We start from the raw sequence: 22846 nt of genomic DNA on the forward strand, positions 1-22846 counted from the left end.
AGAGTGGAGGTGGGGGTGTAGATGCACCAATGACCTCTCGAAAATAAGCCATCTCCTCCTCTATGGCCTTAACGCGTCTCTCAATAGACGGAAGTGTGGCATGGTATGAGGGAAACAATGGTGCTGGTGGTAGAGGTGACATCGATAACGGTGGTGGTGGAGGAGGGGATGATGTCGGTAATGGTGGCAATGAGGATGATGAAAGAGCGGCACTCGTAGGTGTTCGCGAAGCAGGTAACTGAGCACGAATCTCATGGAGACGACTGACAACCATGCCGAGCTGAATCTTGACTGATGTGAGTCTAAACTCAGTAGTGGATGAAGGCAAGTGACTTGGATGGTATGGATCGAACGGACCAATACCCGGTGGGGGCTGTGTATGAAAGTCTGTAAAGTATGGAAATGGATATGTGACAGTATTGTGCATGGAAGTAGGGACAGGATAAGGATCTCCAAACAAAGGAGGTGAGGTCTGCAAAGGATACCCTGCCATAGGGTAACTAGGAGTAGTGTGAGATGGCCCGGCAGCATACGGGTCAAAATGAGAATTGACTGTAGATGTAACAGAGGTAGCAAAAGATCCGGCAAACGGATATGGGGGTATATGCCCATTTGGCACAGATATACCACCCAATGAGTAGTGAGATGGTCCAATAACAGAAGGGATGATCGGATGGATATCTGAAAATGTAGTGGGCAAAACGGGATCATCATGGAATGGCAACGCCTCCGAAAGTAAAGGCAACACTGTATCGGGCGAGTGAAGTGGAGATGGTGTCAGAGGTGATGCAGGGAATGAGGATGAGATCTCAATAGTGATAGCAGATGTGCAACCTCAAGTATAGCAATGTCAAAATCAATACCGATGCCTAGATCATCATGAAGGTGCTCGGCCTGAACAATGAGAATGACAATGTACTCGTCATCGCCATCTAGCATAGGATCAACAACAAGAGGGACGTCATCGCCGCCATTTGGGCCTACTATATAGAGTGGAATCGGAATAAACGCAACAACATGCTCACCCTCGGGGTGGCCATATAATATCATGTAATGAAAGTGGGGGATAGCAAGCACGTAATCCACCGGTGGGATGTCGGCTGGATCGGGATCAGGGAGTGTGAATGGTTGGAAATCAATGTCCATCCACTCGTAGTCAAAAACCTCGTCATCGGAAACGAGTATAACAGGTGGGGCAGGATCGTCTAATGGTATGTAGTCGGCATCAGAGGCGTGACCTGCTGAATCTGTGTCTGAACTGGATAACATGGTCCTGGCAAAACAATCCGTACAACGTACACATGTGAACAACTTATAAATAATAGATTTTTGGGCAATTGTTCTTTTGTTTTCATCGTTGTTTATATCGTATATCGTTTCAAGTTCTACTTATTGTTATCGTGTCTAAACCCCATAGGCTTGTACCAAATAAACTAAGTCTTTGGTATTATCGTTTCGAACTATCGTTTAATATTATCACATAGTATCCTTGCATTATCGTTTTGTATTAGTGTTTTGTAAAAATATAATGTAGAACGCTTGTTGTAAAGAACATCGTTTTGAAATTGTAGACCAGACTCATAAAGAATCTTAGTTTACTACAATTGATGCTCTGATATCAGGTCTGTCACACCCCGATTTTCGGTTTATGCGGAAACGTATTGCGAGGTGTGACGAGAGCGGCAATCGTTACAATCAATCGAGTAAATAACATATGTAAACCATAAAAGGATGTTCATCCATACATTTGTTTTGAAACCATAACTTACATAACAAACATCTTGTTCAGAAATTAAAAACTACAACTTTAACCACATTGTTCAAAGTTCAAAATAGTTTCACAACAACATAACAACTGAAAACGAATGACATCTCAAAAGCTTGCGTTCTTGATAACCACTCGAACATATTTCTCCCAAAGCCGTCCACTAATCTCCTGTAATACATGTTAATTTTGAAAACGTCAACAAAAGTTGAGTGAATTCATGTTATTTTGTTTTCGCATCAAATGAGTCTCTAAAACATTTGAAGTAGTAAAATTCGTTTTTGTATAGTATGATAAAAAAAATCGTATGATCATTAGTGTTTTGCAAGGACACTAATACGTATGTCGTATAGGAGGCAACCAAACCTTGACAATTTATCATGTGTGTCAACGACACTAGTTTGGACACAAAGGCACTCTTAACAATCGTGGTTATCGTTGCCGATAAGAGTGGGGCTTGCCAAAACCCAAATAGATCTATCTGTTTGTTACTCGGTACTTGTTTATTCATTAATGGTCCCTTTATTTTAACACCTATCCGCATGTGATCAAAATTGTTTCATCGTATCATCATACTATTTGTAACATGTATATATCCCCGAAAGTTTAAAACCATAAACATTCAAAATAAAAGGGGAAACATGAACTCGCAGATTTGCGTTCCGTGCAAATCTCTATTCGATTCCTTGTTCGTGGTTCGTTTCTTGACCTACAAGTGTTCTAATCTCGTTAGACACTTAGGTTTGTGTTTGTTTATCGTACAAGTATTTTATCTTGTATTTCGTTTTTAGTTTCTCGTAATCGTTTGCTTCCTTTGTTGTGTTTTTGGATATATATAACTTCCTTTTATATATATTTATTCTATTTGATTTGTTTTTGAATGGGCTTCCCAATTTAGTTGATAATTGTGGACTTAGCCCAAATAATTTCTGTAAGAATGGGCCTAGCCCAAATTATTTTCTAAAAATATATCTAGTCCATAATAATTTACAAAAATTGGGTTTTTAGTCCAACTATTTTGTAAAGTGGGCTTTAGCCCAATTTTGACTAAAAATATATTTTAGTCCAACTATTTTGTAAAGTGGGCCTAGCCCAAATTTTATTTATGAGAAATGGACATTAGCCCAATTTTAACTTATGGGCTACTTTTTAATTTACAAGAATTTGGGCTAATAAAAACTAATAGTAATACTTGTATTTTTATAAAAATCTAATTTTTATAAAAATCATTACTTATGCCATATATAAACATTTTTAGTGCATAAGCTTTTGTGACGGCTTGTATTTTGTTATAGTCGTTTACTACATGTCGGTTTGATTTATTCGTATCGTTTGTCCCGTTCGTGTCGTACGTCTCGTTTTTACCATTTGTTTTCTTTATGCCATTTTAGTTTGTCCAAAAGTTCATATTGTCCAATAGTGCCCGTATTTGTCCATTTTTGTGTTCGTGTCCAAGGATAATGCAAGGATACTACGTGATAATATTAAACGATAATACCAAATACTAGTTTATTTGGTACAAATCTATGGGGTTTAGACACGATAACAATAAGTCGAACTTGAAACAATACACGATATAAACAACGATGAAAACAAAAGAGCAATTGCCCAAAAAAACTATTATTTATAAGTTGTTCACATGTGTACGTTGTACGGATTGTTTTGCCAGGACCATGTCATCCAGTTCAGAGACAGATTCAGCAGGTCACGCCTCTGATGCCGACCACATACCATTAGACGATCCTGCACCACCTGTTATACTCGTTTCCGATGACGAGGTTTCCGACGACGAGTGGATGGACATTGATTTTCAGCCATTCGCCCTCCCTGATCCCGATCCAGCCAACATCCCACCGGTGGATGACGTGCTTGCTATCCCACACTTTCATGAGATGATCATATAAGGCCACCCCGAGGGTGAGCATGTTGTTGCGTTTATTCCGATTCGACTCGATATAGTAGGCCCAGAGGGCGGCGATGACGTCCCTCCTGTTGTTGATCCTATGCTAGATGGCGATGACGAGGACATTGTCATCCCCATTGTTCAGGTCGAGCACCTTCATGATGATCTAGGCATCGGTATTGATTTTGAAATTGCTAGACTTGAGGTTGCACATCCCGACGCTGCCACTATTGAGATCTCATCCTCATCCCCTGCATCACCTCTGACACCATCTCCACTTCACTCGCCCGATATAGTGTTACCTCTCCCTTCGGAGGCGTTGCCATTCCATGATGATCCCGTTTTCCCCACATCCGTTTGCCGGATCTTTTGCTACCTCTGTTACATCTACAGTCGGTTCTCATTTTGACCCGTATGCTGCCGGCCCATCCCGCACTACTTACTCCTAGTTACCCTATGTCAGGGTATCTTTTGCAGACCTCACCTCCTTTGTTTGGAGATCCTTATCATGTCCCTACTTCCATGCACAGTACTGTCACATATCCATCTCCTTTGTTTGGAGATCCTTATCATCCTCATTGCCACCGTTACCGACATCATCCCCTCCTCCACCACCACCGTTACCGATGTCACCTACACCACCATCTCCACCAGCACCAGCGTTTCCCCCACACCATGCCACACCTCCGTCTATTGAGAGACGCGTTAGCGCCATAGAGAAGGAGATGGCTTATTTCTGAGGGGTCATTGGTGCATCTACACCCCCACCTCCACTCTAGTCATGGTATGTGGTCGCATTATAAGGTAGATACCTTTAGCAGGTTAGAAGACTATTAAAAGAGATTTTTGAAGATACATATAAGATCAACTTGAAGACGACGAAGAACTGTGTGAATAAGAAATCTATTTTGTATTTGTATATGTTTATGGCATGGATTTTGGAGTAATGTAACTTCTAACTATATTTTTGTTTCTTCACAAACATTTTGTATCAAGTTGACAACTATATATATGTATGTGGCATCTCTTCTTTTATGCTTTGTTATTGTTCGATTTGTTTTTATAGTGACTATTTCGGTATGGATGTTTTTGTATGGATGTTTTTGTATGAGATATATGATCAATTTATTCTATTTTTATGTATGTATGTGTTGTGGTGTTGTGTTTCATTCTATTTTTTGAGCCCATGAACGACAATAGTTAATTAATTAAGCAAGTGAGTGTCCCAATTCCTACCTAAATCCATCACACAAGCGCGCAACATATCTTCTAGAGTTTGAATTGTGCGTTCACTTTGGCAGTCAGTTTGGGGATGAAATGTCGTGCTCAAATTTAATTGGGATCCAAAGGCCTTTTGACAAGACTGCCAAATCCTTAATATAAAACGACCGTCTCGGTCAGAGATTATCGGCACAGGTACACCATGTCTTGCTACAATTTCTTTGAGATAGATTTCAGCTAACTCCTCAGTACTATCTTTCTCCCGGATAGGCAAGAAGTGAGCTGACTTGGTTAATCGATCGACGATTACCTAAATCATGTCGTGACCACTAGAAGTCCTGGGTAATTTAGTTACGAAATCCATAGAAATATGTTCCCATTTCCAATTAGGGATTTCGGATTGTTGTAGCAATCCAGAAGGTTTTTGGTACTCGGCATTAACTTTAGCACATGTTAGACATTTTCCAACATATGTCGCATTATCACCTTTGATATTAGGCCACCAATAAAATTCCTTGAGATCGTGATACATCTTATCTGCTCCAGGATGTATCGAATATTTCGATTTATGAGCCTTATCAAGAATTAGGCCTCGAAGACCACCAAAATGAGGAATCCAAATTCTATTCAAGAAATATAAGGCTCAGTTCTTTTTTGGTTCTAATTGTTTTTCCGTACCTCTAAGCATTTCTGCCTTGTCGTTTTCTACTTTCAATGCTTCTTGCTGAGCATCACCAATTCGAGAGGTAAGGTCATTGTGAATTGTGAGCCTTAAAGATCGCACACGCAAAGGTTTAACTCGTTCTTTTCGACTTAATGCATCCGCGATAACGTTCGCTTTGCCCGTATGATATTTGATCTCACGATCATAGTCATTCAACAATTCGACCCATCGTCTTTGGCGCACATCTAACTCTTTCTGGTTTAAATATATGTTAGAAGACTCTTGTGATCCGTGAATATCGTGCATTTGGTACCATAAAGATAATGACGCTAAATTTTTAATGCAAATACCACTGCACCTAACTCTAGGTCATGTGTTGTATAGTTCCTTTCGTGTATCTTTAGTTGGCGTGATGCGTATGCAATAACTTTCTCCCTTTGCATCAACACGCATCCTAACCCTTGTCGTAAGGCGTCACAATAAACTACGAAATCATCTGTATCGTCTAGGAGTGATAGAATTGGAGCATTACAGAGTTTGTCTTTAAGCAGTTGAAAAGTTGCTTCTTGTTTCTCTCCCCAATCAAATTTCTTATCTTTTTGAGTGAGAGAAGTGAGTGATTGAGCAAGCTTCGAAAAATTCTCAATGAATCTTCGATAATAACCGGCCAATTCTAGAAATTGACGTATTTCGGTTGGTGTCTTTGGTGCACTCCAATTCTTTATGGCCTCAATTTTCGATAGATCAACATGTATGCCTTTCTCGTTGACATGTCCGAGAAATTGAACTTCGCGAAGCCAAAATTCGCATTTGGAAAATTTCGTATACAGTTTCTCCTTTTTCAACAACTCAAGAATAGTTCTAAGATGGTGCTCGTGTTCGTCTTTGTTTCGTGAGTATATCAATATATCATCGATTAACACTAGGACAAGGATATGTGGTTTATTAGTAAAGTCGGTGTTGTGTGGATCATTTTGTGCCATTTTCTCAAGTTCATTTTAAAGAAAAACAGAGTATGTGAAAGACACTTGTTTTGTTCTTCACAATACAACCTTGAGCTACGAACTGTAAGAGCTGATCTTTTTGTGTTAAACTAATTGTGAAATCAAGTTTAACGTAACCAAGCTCTGATACCAATTGTTAGAACTGAGTTTCTTGTTTGTAAAACAAATATTGATTAAACACAATAAAATTCACAAACTGGAAGTTCATTATCAAGGTGATGCCAACCAATCACTGAACAAGCCTTTCGTACTTAGTATAAATAGATCACACATGTTAGTGATCTATTATCACACACTTCATCCTTGGCTCGTTGCTCCTCGAGTCACATTCATAAAGAGTAATTCATTTGAGCGGGGTTTGTGCAGAACAGGGCGAGATATGAACTAGAGAACTCGTGAAGCATAACACGAATAATGAAATCACGCAAGAAGAGTAGTCGCATTTGATGTGGATATTGTTGGTCGTACATAAGTGGTATAAGGAGGGAAATAAGAATGTTATCCGCCGAGAGAAATGTTACGTCGATAGGATTAGCAGAGAAGGGAGTAATCAAAGAAGAATGATTGTCGTGCAGGTTTGTAGGTTTAGAATCTACTGACACGTCTAACAGGATGTGATTTCCCAAAACGGTAAGTAATCAAATTCGAATGGACGGTTTAGGTTGTGTGAATGGGTCTGAAGTAGCGCTTGCGTTGTCGAAGGGTGTCAATGCGGAAGTGTGAAATCAAGTTTATCGACCAGGAGTCGAGCTTGCGGGATTCAATAAACTGGAGGGAAATTTGGTTAGGGTTTCTATACGAAGAAACGAGGATGTCGTGATAAAGGAACGATAGAAACGAGGATATCGCCTTAAACAATAAATGCTGGTTTGTACGAGAGCTAGCGAAGAGATTCACATAACCAGATAAGTTATCAAGGAATAATGGTCCTCTAATGAATGGGTCTAGATCATCGTGCTCATCTGTAGGTTGCCTGGTCCGTGTCTTCATCCTCTTACGTCTCCAAATCCACTGATTTGTAAGAAAGATATCAATTTGCTGAGTTTTGGAGCATGCTGAGGTATAACGTCGAGCTTGAATAGGAATTAACTATATAACGAGGAATTAGGAGAAATAAGGTTGTGATCAATGGGAATGCGATGCGATTGTTAGTACTGCCATGAGAAGTATACACCGCGTACGCTTCTCGTCGAGACGTGCAAACAGAAATTCGAAAAGTGTAGACTTATTAGAATGCTTCAAAAGTCCAGATAATAAGTCGGATGAGGGAACAAGGCTCACCGCTCAATTTGGGAAAGGAAATGCGTGAGCAAAAAGGAAGTGAATGACGTTGTCGATTCTTCTAATATCACACGATATAGGAATGGCTCTCATTCGTCTATTCGCTCGCGTAACTTCCTTCTTCTAGGATCCGTAGCAGGCTTCCCCTAAGCATGTATGTTGGGTAAACGTTCACCGCGTTAGTTCGTTCTCGTCCAATGATGAGATCGGGAAAAAGGTGTGGAAGAAGGTTATGAATAACGAATTTCTAATACTTACGTGTTATGATGTCGAATCAAGGTTAGGAGAATTCGTGGTTTCCTAAGATATATCATGTTTGAAGCTTTTGTGTAGTATAAATTATGGTGTTAGATACTAAATATACGTATGTATACACGTCTATAGTTGTGTATGATATATGTATAAACTTTATACATATATCATACACAAGTAAAGGTCAAAGGGTACAATTACCAAGTAAGCAGCTAAGTTCGTAGAACCTTGCAAATCTGGAGTGTGATGTTGTGGTTTCTTTTTAAAGGACAGTTATAGACTGGTTTCCATATAAAAATATTTTACTTTTCAAACCAAAATATTTTATATTTTCAAACCTAGTTCATTATAACCAGTGGATCTAATACCAATCTGTCACACCCTCAAATTCTACATGCGGAGTAATACCGCGAGGCGTGCGACTGCCCAGGATCCAGCCACAAATTATTTGGAACCGTTTACGTAGTTTGAATTAAAAGTTTTACAAATATAATTTTAAGTTTGCAGCGGAAATAGAGGACAAACCCATTTCAGTTTGAAACCACAATTTAGATGAATTTACAAAACGTACAACTTACACACTCCAACCGTTTGCATCGTGCGTTCACAGTTGTACCTAAAAACCTGTAGGCATGCAGTAGGGTGTCAACATAAAGTTAGCGAGTTCACGGTTTTCGAAAAAGGTTTTCTCGTTTTATCCAAAAACATCATTTGTATGAAGTTACTATGTTGTAAACAACCCATGGGGAGCTACCCCATATATGATCCACTAAATGTGTAGTACCGAAACTTCAACGTAAATGTTATTTGCCCTTTTGATCAATGTCCACCGTCATTGACCAGAATACCCAGATAATAGTTCGCTCTCGTCCTCCTCCAAAGGCACGGTGCGATGTTGTCAAACCTAATAGCGATATCAACTAATATCCCGTTCGTCTCGGGCGACGATTAATTGGTATAAATGAATAAGGGACTTTCATGGTAGATTTTTGTTTAGTGTATGAAGTTCCCAAACCATCGGGAATATATGAAATTCCCATCCCACCTGGAATAAATGAAGTTCCCAACCCACCAAGAATGCATGCTTTAGTTGTAGTGTGAACTCACCTTTGCTTTGCTCGGTAGATAAAGCATTCGTCCTAAGTTGGTCAACCATACCCTATTATGGTTACCCCTTGTTAGGACTTTATACAAGTAATCACATTTAAGCTACATGTATCTAACACGCATTCATCAAGCAGTTATGTTATACTAACATGTTCACATGTTCACAATTTCTCATCACAATTAATTCAAATGTGCGGTCAAACAAATAAGACATGAGCCATCACTAGTGTATGGCCCACCGGAGTGTGCGGCCCACTAAGGATAAGGCCCAAGTTTGAACCATGTACAACCTATAGTGCTTAATAAAAAAGAACCCCAAATCTAATAAAATCAACCGATCATGTAAGACTTGTTATGAGTTCATTATTTGATCATATTATCATCAACATTAGACATACGAAAAAGAAGAAAAGAAGCACATATTTCATCAACATACATCTATTTCACGAATCAATTATCACAAGGAACTTATAACAAATATAGACGGACACAATCTGACCGAGAATTACAAATTGTAGTTTTTTCGAAACAATTAATCAAACATATATCCCGATGCACACCAAGGCACACATTTTCACTTGACACTTTAAAACCACAAAGGTTGCAAGATAAATACTGCAAAAGCCAATCTCAGATTTATAATAACATGATTTTTCTAATAACAGATTTATAACTACACTCCCAAAACCTACACAGTTAACAACAATGTATTTCGATTCATACTTCAATTCATCAATCAATCAAATGTGTACAAATCACAAGAAAAACAAGATAATTACTAATAAACGTTCACTGACCAAGGGACTTCGAGACCAAAGGGGATGCTTGCTGCCACGACTATTGTGCGCCAGCCGGAACTCCGTTGCCGTCAAGACCAACCCGAACCAAAATCACTGTTGACCCGAAACAAACACCCAAAACTGTTGAACCCTATATAGGACTGAACCGAGACGAATCTGCTGAACCGAGAACCCGAATCTCGAACGAAACTGGCCCGATGACCGTACCCTTCCTTGACCCGAACCAACCCAAGCTGAAATAAAACACCCGTACCGACATTAGGGCTGAACCACCTTCTCTGTTGACGTTGTCATCGCCGTCGGACGCAGCCGCCGCCGCAGACGGCGGCGCGGCTGCCGTCTCCGCTGTAACAATCACCACCGCCTTTCTCTCTATCTTCATTATCATCAATGTCACTCGGCGGCAGTCGCCACCGTCGCCGTCGCCTATCCCTCTCGGTCTGCTCTCGCTCTGTCTCGTCGTCGGAAAACCAGGGTGTGGTGTGTGTGTGTGTGGGTGCCGGCGAAGGAGGGTGTCAGATGGTGGTTGTTATCGGTGGTTGACGGTGGAGAGTTAGAGTGACAGAGGGTGTCGTGTGGTTTGTATGGGTGTCGCCGGAAAGAGGAATGAGGGGATGGGTGTGCGACGGAGGTCATCAGTTGGAGAAAGAGGGGTGCCGGAAGTCGCCGGAGGTGCGACTCCGGTCACCGGAAAGGCAGATAAGAGAGGGAAAGGGGGGTCAGGCATTGTGCGGCTGATGTCTTTCTAATGAGTGTTTTCATGTGTTAAAATGAGAGGGGTGAGGGTTAATTTCTTTATATAGTGTAGGGTTTAGGTAGGTTGGGTTGATTCTGACAAGTGCGTGATCCCGTTAAGTATTTATGTGTTTCGTATAAATGGAGTGACATGTTTATATTACACTAAAATATAACGGTAGAATAAATAAATAATTAAATATGCGTACGTGTGTGTTTTGTTATTTTATGTTGCGGATGAGTGTTTATGCGCGCGTATGAGTGTTTACGCGCTTGCAATCTTCATCGTATGAGACAAAACCGTACGGATGAACACATGCGCTTAGGGTTTTCTTCATACGTGTGAGTCATGATTTTGTGAAATTCTGGTTGTATATGGATGAATTTTGATGTGTGCTCTTGATATGTTGTTCAAAAGTGATAAACGAAAGTGTAGAAGAAGAATTAGAGGTTTTCAACCGTGGAAAGGAAAGTATGAGAAATCTTCAAACTAGGTCAAAACAAGCTTTTCCAAGCAAATTCTTCAATCCTCAAGTGCAATACAAGTAGATATCTCCATTCTAGCTCTGATGCCACTTGTAAGATCGGTTTTTGACAGTTAGAAACTTGTAGAAACACAAAAACCGTTTTCCAAGAAATCTATTGAAACATAACATGTGCGGAATCCATATTATGATTGTGTAAAGCACTCGATTCATAAATTCAAAGTTTCATTGATAAACGGGCAACATAACGGTACAAAGATGAAATCCTATGAAAAACTCCAAGTATGAAAGTTACCATATGTGCATGAGCCTTGGGTTTATATTGGCCAGTCCGTCCATGAGCATGAGCTCATGTGCACACATGTGGCCAGTCTCATACGCACGTATGTGCTCATACATGCGTATGAGCCTTATTTATAAAACAATCAATTCCAAACATTCAAACACTTTGTTATGTTACCCTATACATTAATCTAGACACAACTAAGACGTAGGCATTAGACTTTATGTATCAACTTCGTTTCAGATCCGAAATCAAAAATTGCAATAATTCATCTTCATTGTTGGTCTTCATCACCTTTACTAAGTTTCTAGATAGAGAACGATTCTAGAGAGAGAAACCGACAAAAAACGTTTCGCTTAGAGAGAGAAAGTCACGAAAAGTGAGAGAAGATTACCAGAGAAACCATTTCTTCCGGATAAATTTACGATAATTGTCGATTCCGGACTTATCATTTGGCTTTAGTGTGTATCACGCTCTAGCTTAGTCCGGAAAATTCATTTTCTGGGATAGTTCTATAAGGTCTGTCCGGAGTACTCATTTTGTCCGGATTATTCATCGACCAGGAAATCTTGCTTCCGAGAAATATATTGTTTGGAAATAGTTGTAGTTTGTCTGGAATAGTTGATTTCCGGGAAACATCATGTGACAACTGGCACAAACCGGTAATTTCCGTACACTTTAACCATTATTTAATGACTGCAATTATGTGCTTAATTATCAGCAATGTCTGAACACATACTAAACAAGTGAATTCATGCACGTTGTATACTATAAAATATGGCTTTATGCATAAACGAGAGCGTTGCGTCAGAAATAATAGTAAACTCACCGGTAAGACACACTGTGTCAACAGAACTGCAGAAAGCAGTCAGACAATAAAAGTGGAGCCTAGGTGTAGGTCTAATGACAAGAATACATTAAAACCCAAGAGTGCATACAAGGGTTTAATATATATACTATTCGAAAGCAAAAGTAAGCACTAAAAAGCACCCGAAATGCACTTTAAGTGCAGAATTTTGTATAATTCAGCAATAATTCAACTTTTAGCACGCGAATATTATGCAGAAAATATAATTTTTCAGTCAGAATGTTTCCCTAAGTGTCGGGAATCGAAAGTGTTACAAAAAGGTACTTATTAGACACTAAAAAGTGTAATTTAACACTTTAACGAACCGGTGTCAAACCGAACAACCGAACTTTACCCGAAACATAAAAATATTGTCATGACATTATTTTTCTTTTTCTGAGCTAGTTAGGATCCCCGAATACCCTAACACCCGTTATATTTCATTACACACTAGTAACTTAATTTAATCACCTAAACTAACTAACTATCTAAGCACTAACTATTGGTTCAAACCCAATCAATTGTCCCCACTCACAACCGTTCGGTTCCCCAAGGGTGAAACACCTTTAAATTGTTTGATTATTTTAAATCCTAGTGCTCAATATCTAAGGGACATATTATCCAATGGGTTTTATTAGATGATAGTTTATAAGTTGGCTAATGGATAAACATCACAATTCTCATTCACTTCCACACTTCAAAAAAAAAAAAAAAGCTTTCTTTTTCCCTCTTGGCTTGGATCGGCCGAGAACTCCCACCCACACCCACATCACTTTCAAATTTGGATATTGCAATATTACATACATACTAGTGTGTTAGAACTCATACGAGGAGACCCGGTGCTTACGGAATCGCGAGGACCTCCGACGCTATTAACCACCCATTTTTCGTCTAGTTTCTTCCCTAGCCTTGTGCTAGTTGTAAGTGATTCTAAACATTCTCTTGATCTTATTTAAAGTGGTTAATAAGAGATTTATCGGGTAAAAATTATGAACACTAGAGAACAAAGTTTAAAGTCTACTAAAAATGATGAACAAAGTGGTTAATGAGTAAATATTAGTGTGAAACTTTTGGATCTTGTTTTGTTATGATTATTTATTATTGTTGGATGCTAGTAGGGGAACGGATCGTCGTCTAACCACGCTAGGTCATGTTCATGGAACATGAACTAGCACTATGTTTAGTGTAAAAATAACTAGATGACGAACCCTTTCACTCACAAATATGAACTTGGGTAAAAACGATTTTTCTTATGAAATAGAGTTCTAAACTAGTAGATCTACGGATCTACAAGTGGTATTTTTGAAGAACCAAGTGTATAATTAAATCATGTTTAAAAAGCCAGATCTTTCTCAAAATAAAGACATTTTTGAGAACCAAAAAGTGTGTAGACACTTGTGTAACGAAAGGATTTAACCAAGAAATATTTTCGTAAATACCGACTAGAAGTTGCAAAACTTCATATTCTTAAAAAAAAATAATAAGGTTTTCGAGATAATGATTTTATTTTTAGAGATGGAAAGACTTACTAAATGTGCTAGTAAGTTACTACACATTTTTGTAAATATTCAAGTTCATGAAATGGAGAAATTAGTGATTATTATTGATGATTATTGTTGATAATTGTTGTTGATGATTGTTGACGATTTAAAAGAAAATAAACACATGTTTTGAGAACATGGGAAACCTCCATTTTTAGGGGAAACTCTGTCAAAATTTTTATAACTTTTGACACTTAGAAAAATATAAGTTTTTGAGAAACTTATTCCCTAAAAATGTATTTAAGAGTATTACCAAGGTTTCCCTAATTTTTGGTGATAAGAAATGAGGATTTCTTCAAGAATAAAAATGGATATAAGTATGTATATTTTTGAGAGAAAAATATATATTATGTTATCACCAACTTTTGTGCTAAGTGTATAAAGTATGTGTTATACGTGCTAGTGTATTAAGACTTAAAAATACACTAAATACTCATGTGGAGTATAAACATAAAAATACACATACAACATACAAGATACATAATTCAGGTGCAAAGTGCAAAACACGAGATACTTATATTAATTTTAGAGAAAATAATATAAGTAAGATACTTAGTTAAAAATATAAAATATTTTTAACACAAGAATATATACACAAAAGAGAGTGACTGTACTTGTGCGACACAAGTCTAGTGACTAACGTTAAGAAAACGCGTATAGGTTACGACGTTAATTAAGCAAATCCGGTGAAGTTTACGACGCACAGGAACGCAAAGTTGTGAGTTCATGCTCCCCCTTTTCTCTTAACTGTTTCCGGTTTTATAACTTCGGGGGTGAAATACATGTTACGAATATTACTGTGTTTACAAATGGTATGATAACAAAAAGCACACTTGGTGAGAACGAGTACCAATGTGATGAGATATAAAAATACAAGAAACGCACTTGGTGAAAACGAGTACCAAGTATGATGCGTTACGAGAAATGATACGAGAAATCGTGTCACAAATAGGGTACCATAAGCACCATTAATCGTGTACATACTAAGACCGCAGAACAAAAGGTTAGATCTAATGGGTTTCAGGGCAGTCCCACTCTTGGTGACAACTAGAACCAAGTAGTGTTTTTGTGTCTCAGTCGTGAATCGACTATAGAAAAATGCCTATGGTTTGGTGACTTCCTATGTCGTGTCACATGTTAATGGCTTTGCAACCCATTAACACTTGATACATATAGAAATACTTGATTTACACATGAATACGTGATTTAAACAGAATACATACCATGTTTTTCTTACAAAGTATACAAACGTTCATTACAAAAACTGCATGAATTCACACCAACATTATGTTGTCGTTTTTCCAAAAACTCACATGTATTTCAGGTAACTAAAGGTGGATGTGCGCGCGGTCTTACTTATGCTCGTGGATGTCGCTATGTTTTATTTTCGCTAAATAAAGTTGTAACTTTTAAGACAATATGCTATCACGTGCTGTAAACACTTGACTTATGTTTTTGGTAATGTAATGTTTGAAGTTATTTTGAGCATATAGTATGTTTACCTTTCGTATGCAATGAGAACCTTTCATGATCACACCTCGTGCTTCCGCCGCAGAAAGGGGTGTGACAGATTGGTATCAGAGCTGCGATTGTAGTGAACCAGGATTCCTTCTCGAGTCTAGTCTACAATCTCTAGGATCCTTTCCCGAAAATGATTTTTCAAAGAGTTTTCATTGCATAAAACTTCCCGCGACATCCACTGCCTGAAACTGCTTACATGAGTCTAGAAAAGACACTACGAGACTTAGGGTGCACAGGAGTAGCACTTGTCTATAACTGAGAAATTACTTGCAATTATGTTTGATAATTAGCATATACATATACTAGATGTAGAATACCACTAGTATACATGACTTTGCCTGAAAACAGTGACCTAACTAAAGGAAGAAGTACGAGGATGAAACAAACTGTGCGGACTGTGCAAGGAGTTACGTAATTATGGATGCATACGTAATTATGGAATTCGGTGCACAGAAATCACAGCAAGTCTTGTCACGTATAGATTCCCTTAGTACAAGAAAAAGGTCAAACATATACTCTTTGGAGTCAATGACTTAGGGTAAAAAGACAAGAACCGCCAATGTGAAGAGGGGTGTTTACCTAATTATACATGCTTGTTGCTGTATGAATTGATTGCGCGGATTGTTTGATGTCACTTATGTGGTATATGCCTGCGTATACATATATATATACTACTACTGTCTCGTACGACGATATCAAACAAATGTCTGACCCTATTATGTTATGTTCTGTCAGAACATGGCACCAAGAAGAGCTGTGAACGCTCGTGATCAACCTCCCCCTCCCCCACTGCCAAAGACTGCTGAAGAGCTGAACGCTCTACTGGAAGAAAGGATCTCTGCTGCTATCGCCCAGTACGAGGCGAACCGTACTCAAGACAGTGGAGGACCAAGCAATGCTAGACGTAACGGACATAGAGATTCGTCTGGAGGAAACGCAGCTCAAGGTAACCTTAAGACAATTTTCTAAGCATGGAGAAATCTATGAGCGGTCTTTGTTTCATTATTTCTTCGATTGCTCACAAGTGAATTGGTTGGATCGATTACAGGCTGCACATTCAAGTAGTTCCTCGACTGCAAACCAATGAACTACGATGGCACTGGAGGAGCAGTAGCATTTGTGCGTTGGACGGAAAAGACTGAAGCCACAATCCGCATGAGCAAGTGTACCACGGATCAACAAGTCACTTTTGCTACTGGGCTGTTTGTCGATGAAGCACTAACATGGTGGAATTTGCAAGTTCAAACGCTGGGTGATGAAGCCGCGTACGGCATGACTTGGGATGAACTGAAAGAGAAAATGAGAGAAAAGTACTGCTCTCGCGCCGAACTCCAAAGGTTGGAGACGGAGTTCTGGCACTTGACTATGGTAGGTGCTGACATCACGGGGTATACTCGAAGGTTCCATGATTTGTCTAGGGTGATTCCCTACATGGTGACTCCGGAATTCAAGCGCGTTGAACGCTACATTTGGGGACTGGCCCGGAATTTCGCAGCATGGTGACTTCAGCTAAACCCCAAACAATCACTGAGGCTGTAACTCTGGCTGTCAGCCTTACTGAAGACTGTGTTCGCATGCAGAAGCTATCACTGAACCCGACAGAAAACACGGAGACGCATGCTGAGTCATCCGGTGACAAGAAAAGGAAACATGCAAACTTGAATCAAGCAACTCGTAACAACAAGGGTTCCAACAAGAAGCGTGGCCCTAACCTGCCTCAGGAGGCGAAATCGCTTGCAGCCATGAACGACGCTCCAGCTAAGGGATACCTGGGCACCCTGCCCAAATGCCATCGGTGCAAGCGTCATCACGAAGGAGCCTATCGCGTTCCAAAGTGCGACAATTGTGGAAAATTGGGTCACCGCACTGAAGACTGTTGTGGTAAGGGAAACAGAAACGGAAATGGAAACCGCGCTGGTGCTGGAAACAACGGTGGGAACGGTAATGGCAATGGTAACCGGGTTGGAAACGAACCCGGGCGAAACCAAGGATGCTTCAGTTGTGGAAGCAATGATCATTTCATGAAGGACTGCCCGAAGAGAAACAATGCTCAGGCTCGAGCATTTGTGATTGGAGCAAGGGACGCACGGGAGGACCCTAACGTGGTCACAGGTACGTTTCTCGTTAACAATCACTTTGCATCCGTATTATTTGACACTGGTGCCAATTATAGTTTCATGTCTGTGGAATTTAAACGTATGCTTGGGATAGAGTCTAGTAGATTGGATATTCCATACTCCATAGAATTAGCCAATGGTAAACTTGTTGAGTCGAGCGAAGTTGTTGGAGGATGCACACTAGAACTTGGCGAACAAAGGTTTAGCATCGACCTCTTACCTATCCAATTGGGTAGCTTCGATGTAGTGATCGGAATGGACTGGTTGTCCAAGAACAAAGCTAAAGTCATTTGTCATGAGAAAATCATTCGCATCCCTTTGGCGAATGACGAAACCCTCATCGTACATGGAGAAAGACGAAACGCGCCTCTGCGAATCATCAGCTGCATGAAAGCGCAGAAGTGCTTAAGGAAAGGATGTGTCTCTTTCTTGGCACATGTTGTAGATAAGAAGGCCGTGGAGCCGAAACTCGAAGACATTCCTGTGGTGAAGGAATTTCCTGATGTTTTTCCCGAAGATCTGCCAGGACTACCTCCGCAACGTCAAGTCGAATCCCGTATAGACTTGGTCCCAAGAGCCGCTCCTGTAGCCAAGGCATCCTACCGGCTTGCACCATCTGAAATGCAAGAGTTATCTACACAACTCCAGGAGTTGTTTGATAAAGGATTCATAAGACCAAGCTTCTCGCCTTGGGGAGCTCCAGTATTGTTCGTGAAGAAAAAGGATGGAACTCTGTGAATGTGCATCGATTACAGAGAACTGAACAAGCTCACTATCAAGAATCGGTACCCACTACCGAGGATTGATGACTTATTTGATCAATTACAAGGATCAAGCTGCTATTCCAAGATCGACCTTCGATCTGGATATCATCAGTTAAGGATACAAGAAGAAAGCGTACCAAAGACTGCATTCAGAACACGCTATGGGCACTACGAGTTTCTTGTGATGCCATTCGGATTGATGAATGCTCCAACGGTCTTTATGGATCTGATGAACCGCGTATGCAAACCATATCTCGATAAGTTCGTGATTGTATTTATCGATGATATCCTGATCTACTCACGGACGAAAGAAGAGCACGCGCAACACCTTAGAACCATACTGGAACTACTGAAGAAAGAGAAACTGTATGCAAAGTTCTCAAAGTACGAATTCTGGATTCGCGAAGTACAATTTCTTGGTCACGTGGTGAATGAGAAGGGCATTCATGTAGACCCGTCCAAGATAGAAGCAATAAAGAATTGGGAAGCCCCCAAAACACCAACTGAGGTTCGACAAATTTTGGGCTTAGCGGGCTATTATCGTCGGTTCATTGAGAATTTCTCAAAGATAGCTCAACCACTAACGACCCTTACACAGAAAGACAAGAAGTACGACTGGGGTGTTAAACAAGAAGAAGCCTTTCAGCTAGCCAAAAACAAGCTATGCGATGCACCAATACTGTCACTACCCGAAGGCGCAGAAGACTTCGTGGTATACTGTGACGCTTCACGGCAAGGTTTGGGTTGCGTGCTCATGCAACGCCAAAAGGTCATCGCTTACGCTTCAAGACAATTGAAAGTACATGAAAGGAACTACACCACGCACGACTTGGAGCTGGGTGCGGTAGTATTCGCCTTAAAGATCGGGCGACACTATCTATATGGTACTCGGTGTACAATCTTCACAGATCACAAAAGCCTGCAACACATACTTGATCAGAAGGAACTGAACATGCGACAGCGGCGATGGGTCGAGCTGCTAAATGATTATGACTGCGAGATTAAGTACCACCCTGGAAAGGCAAACATTGTAGCGGACGCATTAAGTCAAAAAGAAAGGGTTAAGACCCTAAGGGTTCGAGCACTGGAAATGACTATTCGAACGAACCTCACTGCACGCATTCGTGATGCACAACAAGAAGCTCTTAAAATGGAAAACCGTAAAACTGAATACCTCCAGGGTGCATTGAAATACATGGTGCCAAATGAAGAGAGAGCCTTATACTTTAAGAAGCGTATTTGGGTTCCGCTCTATGGTGGCCTACGAGAAGTCATCCTTGATGAAGCACATAAATCAAGAAACTCAATCCATCCAGGATCGGACAAGATGTATCAAGACTTAAGAGAATACTATTGGTGCCCAAGACTCAAAAGCGATGTTGCTGTTCATGTTGGAAAATGCCTAACCTGTGCTAAGGTTAAGGCTGAATATCAGAAACCGTCTGGCCTACTACAACAACCGGAGATTCCCATGTGGAAGTGGGAGCAAATCTCGATGGACTTCATAACAAAGTTACCCAGGACCCCGAGAGGGCACGATATGATATGGGTAATAGTTGATCGATTGACAAAGTTTGCGCATTTCCTACCAATCCGAGAGAAGGATAGCACCGGAAAGCTTGCTGAAATATACTTGAAGGAAATTGTGACACGTCATGGAGTGCCTATTTAAATTATTTCAGACAGAGATGGATGCTTTGTCTCAAGAATCTGGCGATCCTTTCAGGAAGCCTTTGGATCTCAACTAGATTTGGGCACGGCATTCCATCCACAAACAGACGGCCAGAGCGAACGAATCATACAAACATTAGAAGATTTGCTTCGCGCATGTGCCATGGACTTAGGCGGCAGCTGGGATACTTACCTACCTTTAGTTGAGTTTTCCTACAATAACAGTTACCATACAAGCATAAAAGCCGCACCGTTCGAAGCTCTGTATGGCCGTAAGTGCCGATCGCCCTTATGTTGGGCAGACGCTGGTGACAAACGTATGGTTGGTCCTGAACTTGTGCAAGAGACAACCGACAAGATTGCGCAGATCCGAAAGCGCATTAAGGCGGCTCGAGATCGACAGAAGAGCTACGCTGATCGAAGACGTAAACCATTAGAATTCGAGGTAGGAGACAAAGTTTTGCTAAAAGTCTCACCTTGGAAGGGCGTAGTCAGATTCGGAAAACATGGAAAGCTAAATCCACGATACATCGGACCATTCAAGATCTTAGAGAGAATTGGTACCGTAGCATATAAGTTGGAATTACCGGAAGAACTAAATGGAGTACATGACACATTCCACGTATCCAACCTCAAGAAGAGTCCAACACAAGAGAACGTAATCATCCCTGCGGATGAAGTGCATATAGACGACACCCTCCGATTTACCGAACAACCCGTTGAGTTTACAGACTGGAAAGTCAACAAGACAAGAAGGAGCAGTGTCAAACTTGTCAAAGTACGTTGGAACTCTAAACACGGACCCGAGTACACATGGGAACATGAAGACTAGTTCAAAGAGAAGTATCCCCACCTGTTCAAGAAGACTCCTACCAGAGCTAGTTCAGCCTGAATTTCGGGACGAAATTCTTTTAACGGGGGGAGACTGTGACAACTGGCACAAACCGGTAATTTCCGTACACTTTAACCATTATTTAATGACTGCAATTATGTGCTTAATTGTCAGCAATGTCTGAACACATACTAAACAAGTGAATTCATGCACGTTGTATACTATAAAATATGGCTTTATGCATAAACGAGAGCGTTGCATCAGAAATTATAGTAAACTCACCGGTAAGACACACTGTGTCAACAGAACTGCAGAAAGCAGTCAGACAATAAAGTGGAGCCTAGGTGTAGGTCCAATGACAAGAATACATTAAAACCCAAGAGTGCATACAAGGGTTTAATATATATACTATTCGAAAGCAAAAGTAAGCACTAAAAAGCACCCGAAATGCACTTTAAGTGCAGAATTTTGTATAATTCAGCACTAATTCAAATTCTAGCACGCGAATATTATGCAGAAAATATAATTTTTCAGTCAGAATGTTTCCTAAGTGTCGGGAATCGAAAGTGTTACAAAAAGGTACTTATTAGACACTAAAAAGTGTAATTTAGCACTTTAACGAACCGGTGTCTAACCGAACGACCGGACTTTACCCGGAACATAAAAATATTGTCATGACATTATTTTTCTTTTTCTGAGCTAGTTAGGGTCCCCGAATACCCTAACACCCGTTATATTTCATTACACACGAGTAACTTAATTTAATCACCTAAACTAACTAACTATCTAAGCACTAACTATTGGTTCAAACCCAATCAATTGTCCCCACTCACAACCGTTCGGTTCCCCAAGGGTGAAACACCTTTAAATTGTTTGATTATTTTAAATCCTAGTGCTCAATATCTAAGGGACATATTATCCAATGGGTTTTATTAGATGATAGTTTATAAGTTGGCTAATGGATAAACATCACAATTCTCATTCACTTCCACACTTCAAAAAAAAAAAAAAGCTTTCTTTTTCCCTCTTGGCTTGGATCGGCCGAGAACTCCCACCCACACCCACATCACTTTCAAATTTGGATATTGCAATATTACATACATACTAGTGTGTTAGAACTCATACGAGGAGACCCGGTGCTTACGGAATCGCGAGGACCTCTCTACGACGCTATTAACCACCCATTTTCGTCTAGTTTCTTCCCTAGCCTTGTGCTAGTTGTAAGTGATTCTAAACACTCTCTTGATCTTATTTAAAGTGGTTAATAAGAGATTTATCGGGTAAAAATTATGAACACTAGAGAACAAAGTTTAAAGTCTACTAAAAATGATGAACAAAATGGTTAATGAGTAAATATTAGTGTGAAACTTTTGGATCTTGTTTTGTTATGATTATTTATTATTGTTGGATGCTAGTAGGGGAACGGATCGTCGTCTAACCACGCTAGGTCATGTTCATGGAACATGAACTAGCACTATGTTTAGTGTAAAAATAACTAGATGACGAACCCTTTCACTCACAAACATGAACTTGGGTAAAAACGATTTTTCTTATGAAATGGAGTTCTAAACTAGTAGATCTAAGGATCTACAAGTGGTATTTTTGAAGAACCAAGTGTATGATTAAATCATGTTTAAAAAGCCGGATCTTTCTCAAAATAAAGACATTTTTGAGAACCAAAAAGTGTGTAGACACTTGTGTAACGAAAGGATTTAACCAAGAAATATTTTCGTAAATACCGACTAGAAGTTGCAAAACTTCATATTCTTAAAAAAAAATAATAAGGTTTTCGAGATAATGATTTTATTTTTAGAGATGGAAAGACTTACTAAATGTGCTAGTAAGTTACTACACATTTTTGTAAATATTCAAGTTCATGAAATGGAGAAATTAGTGATTATTGTTGATGATTATTGTTGATAATTGTTGTTGATGATTGTTGACGATTTAAAAGAAAATAAACACATGTTTTGAGAACATGGGAAACCTCCATTTTTAGGGGAAACTCTGTCAAAATTTTTATAAATTTTGACACTTAGAAAAATATAAGTTT

At 39.7% G+C, this 22846-nt stretch overlaps 1 long non-coding RNA gene across 2 annotated transcripts; it reads right to left on the reverse strand.

The window, feature by feature from the left end:
- Window positions 1–1699: 1699 nt before the first annotated feature.
- On the reverse strand, window positions 1700–10772 carry LOC110890472. Of its 2 annotated transcripts, XR_002564510.2 has the most exons (3): window positions 9995–10772; window positions 9198–9249; window positions 1700–1936 (listed from the first exon to the last, which is right to left on the reverse strand). It is a non-coding gene; the product is annotated as an uncharacterized LOC110890472 (long non-coding RNA). The 2 variants fall into 2 exon arrangements; XR_002564509.2 differs by having other exon boundaries at window positions 1700–9249.
- Between the last annotated feature and the right edge of the window lie 12074 nt (window positions 10773–22846).

Source organism: Helianthus annuus, chromosome 11 (genome assembly GCF_002127325.2).
Source record: "Helianthus annuus cultivar XRQ/B chromosome 11, HanXRQr2.0-SUNRISE, whole genome shotgun sequence".
Classification (NCBI taxonomy): domain Eukaryota; kingdom Viridiplantae; phylum Streptophyta; class Magnoliopsida; order Asterales; family Asteraceae; genus Helianthus; species Helianthus annuus.